An 11635-nucleotide genomic window follows, 5' to 3' on the forward strand; every position below is an offset into this window, starting at 1 on the left:
GATGAAAAGGAGCCTAAGCATCCAAGAGATCCTCTCCAGAGAGCAAAATTAGGTCTGGTCGTTCTCCCCTGTCAAAAGAATGACTCTAAACTCGCAATAGGGGTATATATAGGTGAGGAGCGCATTAGAAAACGGGCCCAAGTCCAGCGCGATTTAAGTGTGCCGCCCGGCGGTTTGCCACAAATCGCACTACCGCCCGGCGGTTTCCCTTAGGTCCGCCCAGCGTCAATCGCCATGCCTTCTCCTCGTCCTGGACCGCCCGACGATTTAAGTGTGTCGCCGGGTAGTGCGTCGACTCTTCAAATCTTCATTTTTCTGCTCTTTTCTTGAGTCAACGACCTGTATCTTCAACTCCATTATTTTCTTTTCTCAAATTAGCTACAAAACAATGCAAAACAAGCATAAAATCGCTAAAAACAACTTTTGACTCTCTCCAGACTCATTTATTGAGTTTTGCTTGATTCTAAGCTCATTCTGAGTAGTAAAGGGTGTAATTTGGTCCAAATTGACATATGAAAATAACTGTTTTTCAACCGTCATCAATCCTGAACATCTCATACTCTTGTATCAAGGTGTTTTTCCTAGCACGCTTCACATCGTTGGTTCCTTTATGGGTTACTTGAAGAACTTCCCACATCTCCAAAGCCATTTTGCACACTGAAATCTTGTAAAATTCATCTAATACCAAAGCATAGGGTATTATATTGCGAGCCTTAATATCAAATTGGGCTCTTGATAACGGTCTAAAAACCATTATTTTTACACTTAAATTTGATATCAAAACACACCCTTTATGACTTAGAATGAGCTTAGAATCATGTACAACGCTTAGTTGAGTCACATGGGAGTCAAAAGTTGTTTTTAGAGATATTATGCTTGTTTTTGCATTGTTTTCTACGATTTGATGAGAATTGAAGGATGGAAGTGAAGAAGGAGGATTTAGACTCAAGAAAGGAGGAGAAAAGGAAGAAAAGAAGAGTCAAGTCCATTGCTCAGCCCTACTTCCAGCGTTGAGGATGAAGTCATTGTTTCTCGCTTGAGCGGCGACATTGAGCATTCTGCGACTTTGAGGTCCACCGCTAAGCTGCAGAATTGAGCGTTGAGCGGTCTGCGATTATAAGGCCCACCGCTGAGTGGCCAAATTGAGCGTTGAGCGCCTAAATGATGGACTTGGGCCTAAATTCTGTTACTTTTATGCGCTCTAAATAGTCGTAGTGCGATGCTTAGGTTAATCTTTTGGCAAGCAGAGACATCCAGAGCACTTCTACACTCCTTGGAGGCAGTTTCTTAGATGCTTAGGCTCCAATTTATCAAATCTAGGGTTTACTCTTTCATCTTTTCCAGTATTTCCATCTAGTTTCACCATGTCTATGGTGAACTAAACCCTTTGTCGTTGGGGAACAATGTAATCCTTTTGAAACTCTCTTATATTGAAATTCTTGTCTTATTCAAATGCTTGTATTATTAATTGTTTGGGTTTTTTATCTAAGATAATGCTTACATCGTTTAACTCATTCGGTGTGAAGATATTTGATTTTGTCGATACGAACACGTACGGGGAAGTCTTAAACTGATACGTGACGATCAATTATTTTTGCTTCTGTAATTTAATGCATTGTTAATTACTTAGGGAGAGTAGACATAGTAAACTAGTAATTAATAATAGGCTCTTTTCGCCAAGACATTAGGTTTAGAGTAGATTAGAAAGTTTGCATGGCAATTGATAATAAAGCGAATTTAATAAGGAAAGTAGATATAAGAGGGTGGATAAGAATGAAATTGTAAACCCCAACAACTACATTTATTCATATCTTTTACTTTTCAATTGATTCTACTTGCATTTGCATGTTTATTTTCTTTTGCATACAACAACAAAATTATTTCTTTCTCAAGTCTTATAAGATAAATTTACATGAAAGACAAGGCCTAAGCGTACTTTGGGAGAACGATAATCGGTCTTACCATTTATATTACTTGATAACGATCCGGTACACTTGCCAGGGGCTTAAGGTTAACGGATTGGCAAGCGTACTAAATCATTCAAGTAATAAAAATGGTAAGACCAAGTATCGTTTTCCCAAGAGACTCAAAAGGCTTTATCGTTCGCGTGAATTAAAATAATAAGACTTAGAAATAAAAATCAATTGTTTGAGTAAGAGAATAAAATATGAACATGCAAAAGAGATTGATTCAAATGAATGGAAGCAAACAATGGATGAATGGAGTTGTTGGGGTTTACAATTTCATCTTTTATCCGCTCTCTCTTATTTACTCCTCTTGAATTATTAGCTTGATTAATTAATTGTCATGCAACTTTCTTAGCCTACCCTTAACCCGATCCCTCGGCGAAAAGAGCATAATACTAATTACTGGCTTGCTATCCCTAACCTCCCCTAGCAATTAATACAACATTATAGAGCAGAAGTTAAAAGCAATTGATCGTCATACCCCTATCCCTAGGTGATATTGCAGAATTAAGAAATTAGTCACCAGTTCATGACATTATTGTATGTCCCCGTATCAATAAAGACAAACATCAATTATCGAATGAGTTAAACGATAAAGGCATTAAGCACAGATGAGAACCCAACAATTAACAAACAAAACATATGGAAACCATATAAATAATCAAGAGTTTCAATAAAAGAAAGAATCAAAAGATTACATTGTTTCCCCCAACAACAATAGGGTTTAGTTAACCATTTTCATGCTGAATCTAGATGAAAAATGGAAGAAGAATGGAAAAGCAAACCCTAGAAAAGATGAAAAGGAGCCTAAGCATCCAAGAGATCCTCTCTAGAGAGAAAAATTAGGTCTGGCCGCCCCCTTCTGTCAAAAGAATATATCTCAAATAACAATAGGGCTATTTATAGGTGAGGAGCGCAGCAGAAAATAGGCCCAAGCCCAACGGACCACCGCCCGACGGAACAAGTGTGGCGCCCGGCGGTTTCCCACAAATCCCAAAACTGCCCGGCGGTAGGGTCACCGCCCGGTGGTTTCCCTCAAAACTGCCCAACGCCAACGCCATGCCTACTCCTCACCCTGGGCCGCCTGGCAGTGTAAGTTGCCGCCGGGCGGTGCGTCGACACTTCAAATCTTCAATTTTCTTCTCTTTTCTTGAGTCCACGACCTTTATCTTCAACTTCATTCTTTATTTTCTCAGAAATGCTACAAAACAATGCAAAACAAACATAATATCGCTAAAAACAGCTTTTGACTCTCTCCATACTCATTTATTGAGTTTTGCTTGATTCTAAGCTCATTCTAAGTAGTAAAGGGTGTAATGTGGTCTAAAATGACATATGAATAACTATTTTTAAACCTTCATCACTTAACATCTCTTCTATTTTCCTCAACAGTCCAATTAAAACAAGGTTTTTCAACTTCCACACCATCAACAATATATTTAGGAATATAAGAACCATTTTGTACAGCTTCCCAGATACCTCTATCAATAGACTCCAAAAAAATTTGCATTCTTATTTTCCAAAAGGCATAATTTGTCCACGTAAACAAAGGAGGTCTATCAATAGAAGCACCCTCAGCATACATTTGGGCATGACTGCCCATTTTCGAAAAATTTGAAAAACTGTCAAAGCAAGCTCTGTGCCAATTATTGGTATCAGACAACAAATATCGTCGAGTCGCACAGTGGAATAGATTAGTGGAAAGCGTGTTACAGTCAAAAATCAAGTTAGAATGGTCCATTTTAAAAATTGACTTTCTTAGTGAACTTTTATCGAACAGTTTATGTGTTAATAAATATAAAGAGTGTAGAGTTCAAGAAAATCAACATAGAAATTTTATCCTAGTTCGAATCAAAAGATTATGCGTCCATTTGTTAATCACTATAATTAGTGATTAACCTTTTTCACTAAAAATATAGATGTACAGATTATAAGATAATGAAATGAGCAAAGAATAGAAAACACCTTCCTTTGACAAACGAACCAGAAGAATGCAGCAAGTAACTTCCTTCGACAAACGAACCGAAAGAGTTTCCTTCGACGAACGAACTAGAAGCAACAACTTAACCAACTTGAAGAGAACTGCTTCGACCTTTGACACACAAAGTGCAAGCTTCTCCTATTCACAAGATTTGGCAAAAGCACTCAAAATGGCATAGATCCTTTTCACTAATAGAGAGCTTCCCTTAGGCACAAAGCTCTAATACTCTCAATTGAAAAGTTAAATTCTAAGAGCTATAGAAAACTTTTTTATAAGCCTAGGGTTAGAAACTGAAAAGACATCTCCCAACTGCCAGAAATAATCTATTATCATAAGTGGTAATCGATTACTTGTGTTCGTTATGGGGTTTTTAAAAATGTGATAATCGATTGTCCTATGCAATAATCAATTATTTGTGCGAGGAACTCATTTCTAAATAAGCTTGTGATAATCGATTATCACCCAAGATAGTCGAATATTTGATTAATGACTCACTAAATACGAAAACTAACATAACCAAAACTTCATAGTAGCTTCGACATGCCAATGCTCGTCATTGGTAACATAAAAATGCAGTATTTGAATCCTCTGATCCCTACTCTTCTACGTTTAATCGACTTCTTTCTGTATTCATTCGATTAAGTTTTTGCTGCATTAAAAAGTGTTTTACCTTGCGTTTCAAGAAAGCTTTAAAGGCATCACCTTTTGTGAAAAAGATTTAAAAGAATTTTGTTTTTACATTTCAACAATTCACCCCCCTCTTGGTGTGAGAAATTGAGCCATTCTATTTTAACAATTAGCACCAGAGTTGGTTTTCATAAAACATTTGAAAAACAAGTTGATTACTATTTTCGATTAATCGATTGATCCTGGAAAGTGACTTTCAATTCTCAGACCTTTGGTGAAGTGCTTTGACAAATAGACCACCACTATTTGCTAGAGAAAATTATGCTTTTTGGAAAATAAATCTTTCTTGAATCGGTGGATAAAGGATTTTGGGATGTAACTCTAAACGGTCCATATGAGCCCACTCATGTTTTAAATGGAAAAGTTGTTTCGAAAAATTTTTCTGAGTGGACTCAAGATGAGAACTGTAGAGCTGAATATGATGTTAAGGCTATAAATGTGATTGCATCTACACTAACAATGGATGAATTTTTCAGGATACCACAATCGAAAACAGCCAAAGAGATGTGGAAAGTCCTTGAAGTCACTCATGAAGGAACTGATGAAGTGAAAAGGGTCAGAAAGAATTCTCTAATACAAGAATATAAGTTGTTCAGAATGAAAGCGGGAGAGACTATCTATGAAGTAAAGAATATATTTACACGCATAGTCAATCAACTCATGGCTCTTGGAAAAGTGTTTGACAAAGAAGAAATAACATCAAGATATTGAAAAGCCTCAACAGAAGCTGGCAACTGAAAGTAACTACAATATCTGAATCAAGATACTTGACTAGCATGAACATGGCCACTTTGTTTGGAAAACTCAGGGAACACGAATTGGAGCTTGGAAGGCTAAAAGAGGAGGAAGAAATTGAAGAAAAGAAGTTAATTGTCCTCAAGGCTACAAGCAAGAAAGCATCAAAGAATCTTGAATTTGAAGCTAACTCAAAAACAAAACTACATGACAAAGAGGTAATGAGCATGGTGGTAAAGAAATTTCATCAATTTATGAAAAATAAAAGTTCCACCACTGACTATCCAAGTTCTGTAAAAGGAAAGAAAAGTTCAAGAACCAATGATATTCAATGCTATGAGTTTGGAACAGAAGGACATATCAAACCAGAATGTCCAGACTTGAAGATAAAAAAAAAAAGCAAGTAGAAAATTTCCACAGGACAAAGGAAGAAAGCAAAAGAGTGCATACATTGCCTGGGAAAATAGTGATTCCGATTCTTCAAGCGATGAGGACTACATCATTGAAGAAGAGCCAAATATTTCCCTCATGGCAGGCTCAACACAGACTTATTATGATAGTGATGAAGAATATGAAAATATGCCAATAGAAGTGAAGTATGATATGTTGCTAGACGCATTTCAGGAGATACATGCAAAAGCTATGCGACTCCAATACAAGGTAAACCGAATAACCTCTGACAGAAAGGACTATGAATATAGAATTAATAATATAGTAGAGGAAAATGAAAAATTGAATAAGGAGTTAGAAGATGCCTTAGAGTCTGCAAAGATAGTCAAAACTGAAACAAAGATAGTTGAAAATGAATGTGAAAAATGTCCTGTACACATTGAAAAAATTGATTACTTGACTAGCACTCTAGCAAAATTCACACAGGGCTAAGAAAACTTATATGTCATGCTAAGAACTTCTGGTAGAGTTGTCTACAGACAAGGAATTAGTTTTAAGGCTCAAAGTAATATGACTAACTAAAAGAAATTTGTTGATTTTAGTAAACCAGTTACTAATGCATGCTTTTATTGCAACAATATTGTTCATAATGTTAGAAAATGCTACTATAGAAAGGTTGTTGTTCCAAAAGGAAAATGTAACACCTTGGCAACTTACATGGAATATTGACTGCCCCCACAGATCAACACGAGGCTTTCCAATGTGTTTTGTCCTCACTCGCACATTTTCTGGGAATTAGGCTACCGAAAAGAAAATGCATTTGTTGATATGAGTAGCCAAATTAATTCCTTTAAGCTATCCTTCAACCGTATAGTCCAATACCTATACAGTCTCTAGATCCCTCTCATTCTGATGTATGTTTGATTCGTCCCTGTGCCCCGGGCACTAACGAGGGCGGGGAGTGATCACCGGTGCATGGGGCACATACATGGAGCGGCTCCTGGCAGGCTTCCGGTGGAAGGGGCACATGGACAAATCGAACATACACCGGAATGAGAGGGATCTAGAGACTGTATAGGTATGGGACTATACAGTTGAAAGATAGCTTAAAGGAATTGATTTGGCTACCTATATCACTAAAATGCATTTGCTTTTCGGTAGCCTAACCCATAAGAACTCCATGGGTAAGCGTGCTTAGCCTGGAGAAATTCTGGGATGGGTGACCTTCCGGGAAGTTTTCCCAAAAAGTGTGCGAGTGAGGACAAAGCACACTGAAAGTCTCGTAGTGATGTGTGGGAACCTCTTGTAACTGACAAGACAAGACCCAAGTTCAAATGGGTACCAGTGTAAAAAAAGTTTAACTATTTTGCATGATAGTAGTTGCTGCTAAAACAATATTCAACTCAAGGATGAACTATAATGATGAATTCATAAATTCTTGAGATTCAGAAAGTGGTAACTGCTATATTTTTATTGCATCATGCATAATAATTATTTGTATGATTTATTGATGAATGCATGTTTGTTGAATGATTGATTGAGTGATTGTGTTCTGTGAAAATCACTTTGCTCGAGTTTTAACAGATTCTATTAAGTATGGAGTTGATTATGTTTGGAGTATATATGTCTCTATTTTCAAAGTGTGTTGTGAGATTTTTAAAGAGAAATTTTTTCAAAACTCTGATTAACACTGTTACATAGTTCATTACATGCGTGTCGACAAAGTCTGTTATTGTTTTGAAATTCCGTTAATACTTGACTTAACTGTCTAACAGTCATATTTTTAAATATGTTGACCAAGCATTAAATGACATTCGACTGCATTAATTGCGAATTCAATTAGTTCCTGGGATTGCTGCTAACTAGTATAACATAATTGTTATATTCGATTACATTAGTTTCGTAGTCAATTAAAATGCGTCTGTTATGAGTTATTCTATAAATTGATGCAAATTCAATTTCTGTAAGAACTTTTGTGAATCTAACAATTTGTGATATCTTTTTGCAGAAAATGTAATCTTACAGAAAGAGAGAAGGAGCTCCAAGAAACAAGAAGTGACCGTGGTGATCATCTACTTGTGATTTCTTGAAGAGCAAGTTTGTTGTGTTTTCAAAGGCTGATCAATACTGCACATTTGGGTGTAACTGCGAGATCAGAGTCTACAATCTTTTGAATATTGGATTGAGGTTCCCTGTTGTGATTACAAGAAGAAGAGCATGCAACATTCTTGACTTTGAGAGTGTCTCAAAGGGTTTAGACAGTAGGAGAGGGCATTCTTTCTGCTGGTCTAGTTATTGTATTGCTTATATTTTGATAAGAGGGTTAGAGAGGTGTTTTACATTTTTGAGGTAAGGTCTTCTGTAAAAAAACTTGATCATTATAGTGCATTTGCTTCCCGTGGTTGGAAGGACACTAGATGTAGGCATGTTGGCCGAACTAGTATAAAAACGTAGTGTTTGAATCCTCTAATCCCTACTCTTTTACGTTTAGTAGACTTCTTTCTGTATTCATTCAATTAAGTTTCCATTGTATTAAAAAGTCTTTTACCTTGCGTTTCAAGAAAGCTTTAAAGGCATCACCTTTTGTGAAAAAGATTTTAAAAGAATTTTGTTTTTACATTTCACTAATTCNCCCCCCCCCCTCCCTCTTGGTAAGAGAAATTGAGTCATTCTATTTTAATAGTAACGAATCTATGCTCAACTTAAGATGTCAAGGAAAGGAAAACTTTCTGAAGAAACCAAATAATTTTAAAGACATGAAAGAAAAGCATTAATGTCAATAAATGGCTACACTAAAGAGAGTAAACATGTGACAAAACTAAGAATATGACAACAAGAAAATTACTTTAAACGACAAGATTAGTCTAAAAAATGTATTTAGAATTACTATTACAAATATGAAATAAGGTACTCAAGCCAAATCGTGATGACAAAGTCAATCTCTCACATGCAATATTTCCAATGATAACGGTTGAAAAACCGTTATTTTCATACTTAAATTTGATATCAAAACACACCCTTTGTGGCTTAGAATGAGCTTAGAATCAAGTAAAACACTTAAGTTGAGTCACATGAGAGTCAAGAGTTGTTTTTAGAGATATTATGCTTGTTTTGCATTGTTTTGCAGGGTTTTGATGGGAATTGAGGATGGAAGTGAAGTAGAAAGGACTTAGACTCAAGAAAGAAGAAGAAAAAGGAAGAAAATAAGAGTTTATGCACCGCTAAACATCAAAATCCAACGCTGAGCGTCAAATTCGAGAGAGAAGCCATTGTCCAGTGCCCAGGCGTTGAAGTTGAGCGATTTTGCGATTAGAGGCAAATCGCTCAGCAGTGAAACAGAACGTTGAGCGGTGGCGCAGCTAGAGGGAAACCGCTCAGCGGCCAAATTAGGCGCTGAACGGTTGTCTTCTAGGCTTGGGCTTAAATTCTATTACTTTTATGCTCTATAAATAGCCCAGTGCAATTTAAATTGTATTCTTTTGGTAGAAGAAGACGTCCAAAGCTGTTCTACACACCTTGGAGGAGGTTCCTTGGATGCTTAGGCTCTAATCTACCAAATTTAGGGTTTATTCTTCCATTCTTTCATTGTATTTCATCTAGTTTCACCATGTCCATGGTGAACTAAACCCTTTGTTGTTGAGGAACAATGTAATCTTTTGAAACTCTCTTTTATTGAAATTCTTATTTATTTATATGCTTGCATATGCTTTGATTATCAATTTTGGGTTTCTTATCTATGCTCAAAGCTTTTATCGTTTAACTCATTTGATATAAAGATGTTTGCCTTTGTCGATACGGGGATGTACGGGGAAGTCATGAAATGATAGGGAATTCCTTGATTAATCAATACCACCTAGGGGTAAGGGTAGGACGATCAATTGTATTTTGCTTCCGTGATACTTGCATTGTTAGTTATTAGGGGAGACTAGGGATAGTAAACCAGTAACTAGTAATAGGCTCTTTTCACCGAGGGATCGGGTTTAGGGTAGACTAAGAAAGTTTGCATGACAATTAGATAATAAAGCGAATTAAATAAGAAGAGTAGATAAAAGAGAGTGGATAAGATGAAATTGTAAACCCCAACAACTCCATTCATCTATATCTTTTTCTTGCCAATTGAATCACTTGCATTTGCATGTTTTTATTCTTGGATTCCACCACAAGATTTATTTTTCTACAAGTCTTACAAAATCAATTTACATGAAAGTTAAGGCCTAAGAGTCCTTTCGGAAAACGATACTCGGACTTACCCATTTTATATCCCTTGATAACGATCTGGTACACTTGCCAGGGACTTAACATCCAACAGTTCACCTAAAAGAACATTGTCTCAATGGTGGGTGAAACTCAACTAGTCAGGGTAATAGTGGTTACTTAGTGTGACTAGGGATACCAAGAGTGGTCAGAATACTCACTTGTAATATTGTTAAAGGTTATAGCGGAATCCTCTAAGGTTTTAAAGGAGATTGGACGTAACTCGGTGAAGCAAAACAATATAAAAACAATTGTGTACTTATTGCTTTATTCTCTCGAAATGCTTCTCTTACAAATATGTAGTTGCAATTTTTATTTTAATATAAAAGCTTCCTAGATTAAATGACTTTTCATTTAAAAGGAAGTTTTATTAAAACGCTGCAGCAAATATCTCGTAACTACTTAAACACACTTGAAAAGAGCTTATTGTTTAAATTGATTTCAAAGTCGAGCATTTAACAGTTTATGTAAAATCTTTTATCCTCGATGAAAGTGCTATATCATGTCAATTTTCTAACTCTATACACAACTAATAATTAAACTGGACCAGCCCCTTAAACCCACACACCGAAGCAACTCCAATATGATGGGCTAAATGCTGAATCAATTCACTGAAACAAATAACATGTCAGTATTTAGTTGAACCACCAAATAAGAAATACATTGAAATTGCTTAAAAAATTAATGTCCTTCCACTCATTTCAATTTACATAAAACCCACACCCATTCCCACCACTGCCTTTTTGAAATATTTTCTCTTAATGTGTTTCGACCAGCACACCACATGAAGAGTTTTGGTTCCAACTTTAGCTGGAACAAACATATCTTCCTTCTCCTATCCTATTCCAATAGTCAGCTGTGCAAATTTCATGCTTATAAATTTGATGGAATGTTACCAACGAGAAACATTGGTGCTTTGAAGTGATTTTGATGATTATGTACTTGAAGACTTGAAGAATCCAATACTTTAAATGTTAAAAGCATTCATTATAGAGAGCATTTGTATAAAAGTTATTTTTCAATTGTAAAACACTTAGAAGTTTCATAACTTAGTGATTTCTTGCAGCAATAATTGATTATCATAAGGGATAATCAATATCACTGCAAGTTTTGATATTGTCCAAGGTTTGGCAATAATCGATTATCACTAAGGATAATCGATTATCACGTTTTCTAAAAATTCATAACGACAAAAATAATCGATTATCACTTATGATAATCAATTATCACTAGTAGTTGGGAGTTGTCTTTTCACTTTCTGACCCTGGCCTATAAATAGAATCCTCTGAAACCTTTTATAGGTTACTTAAACCATTGAGAGGACATAATTGGTTTTGAGGAGGTTCTTGAGTTTAAGTGAGAGCTTGATCAAAGTTTTAAAGAAGGAGAAGCTTCATTTTAGTGTGTCTAAAGGTTCAAGCGGTTCTCTACCAAGTTGATTAAGTTGTTGTTCATTCCCTCGTGTGTCGAAGGAAGGTGTTTTCTGTTCTTAGCAATTCACTCCTTTAATTGTAATCTGAAACTGAATTTTAGCGAAAAACTTAATCACTCTTTTATAGTTATTAACGACTGGACGTAGAATTTTTTATTCAAACCAAGATAAAATTGTGTGTGATTTTCT

The sequence above is a fragment of the Vigna radiata genome, unplaced genomic scaffold (genome assembly GCF_000741045.1).
Source record: "Vigna radiata var. radiata cultivar VC1973A unplaced genomic scaffold, Vradiata_ver6 scaffold_108, whole genome shotgun sequence".
Classification (NCBI taxonomy): Eukaryota; Viridiplantae; Streptophyta; class Magnoliopsida; order Fabales; family Fabaceae; genus Vigna; species Vigna radiata.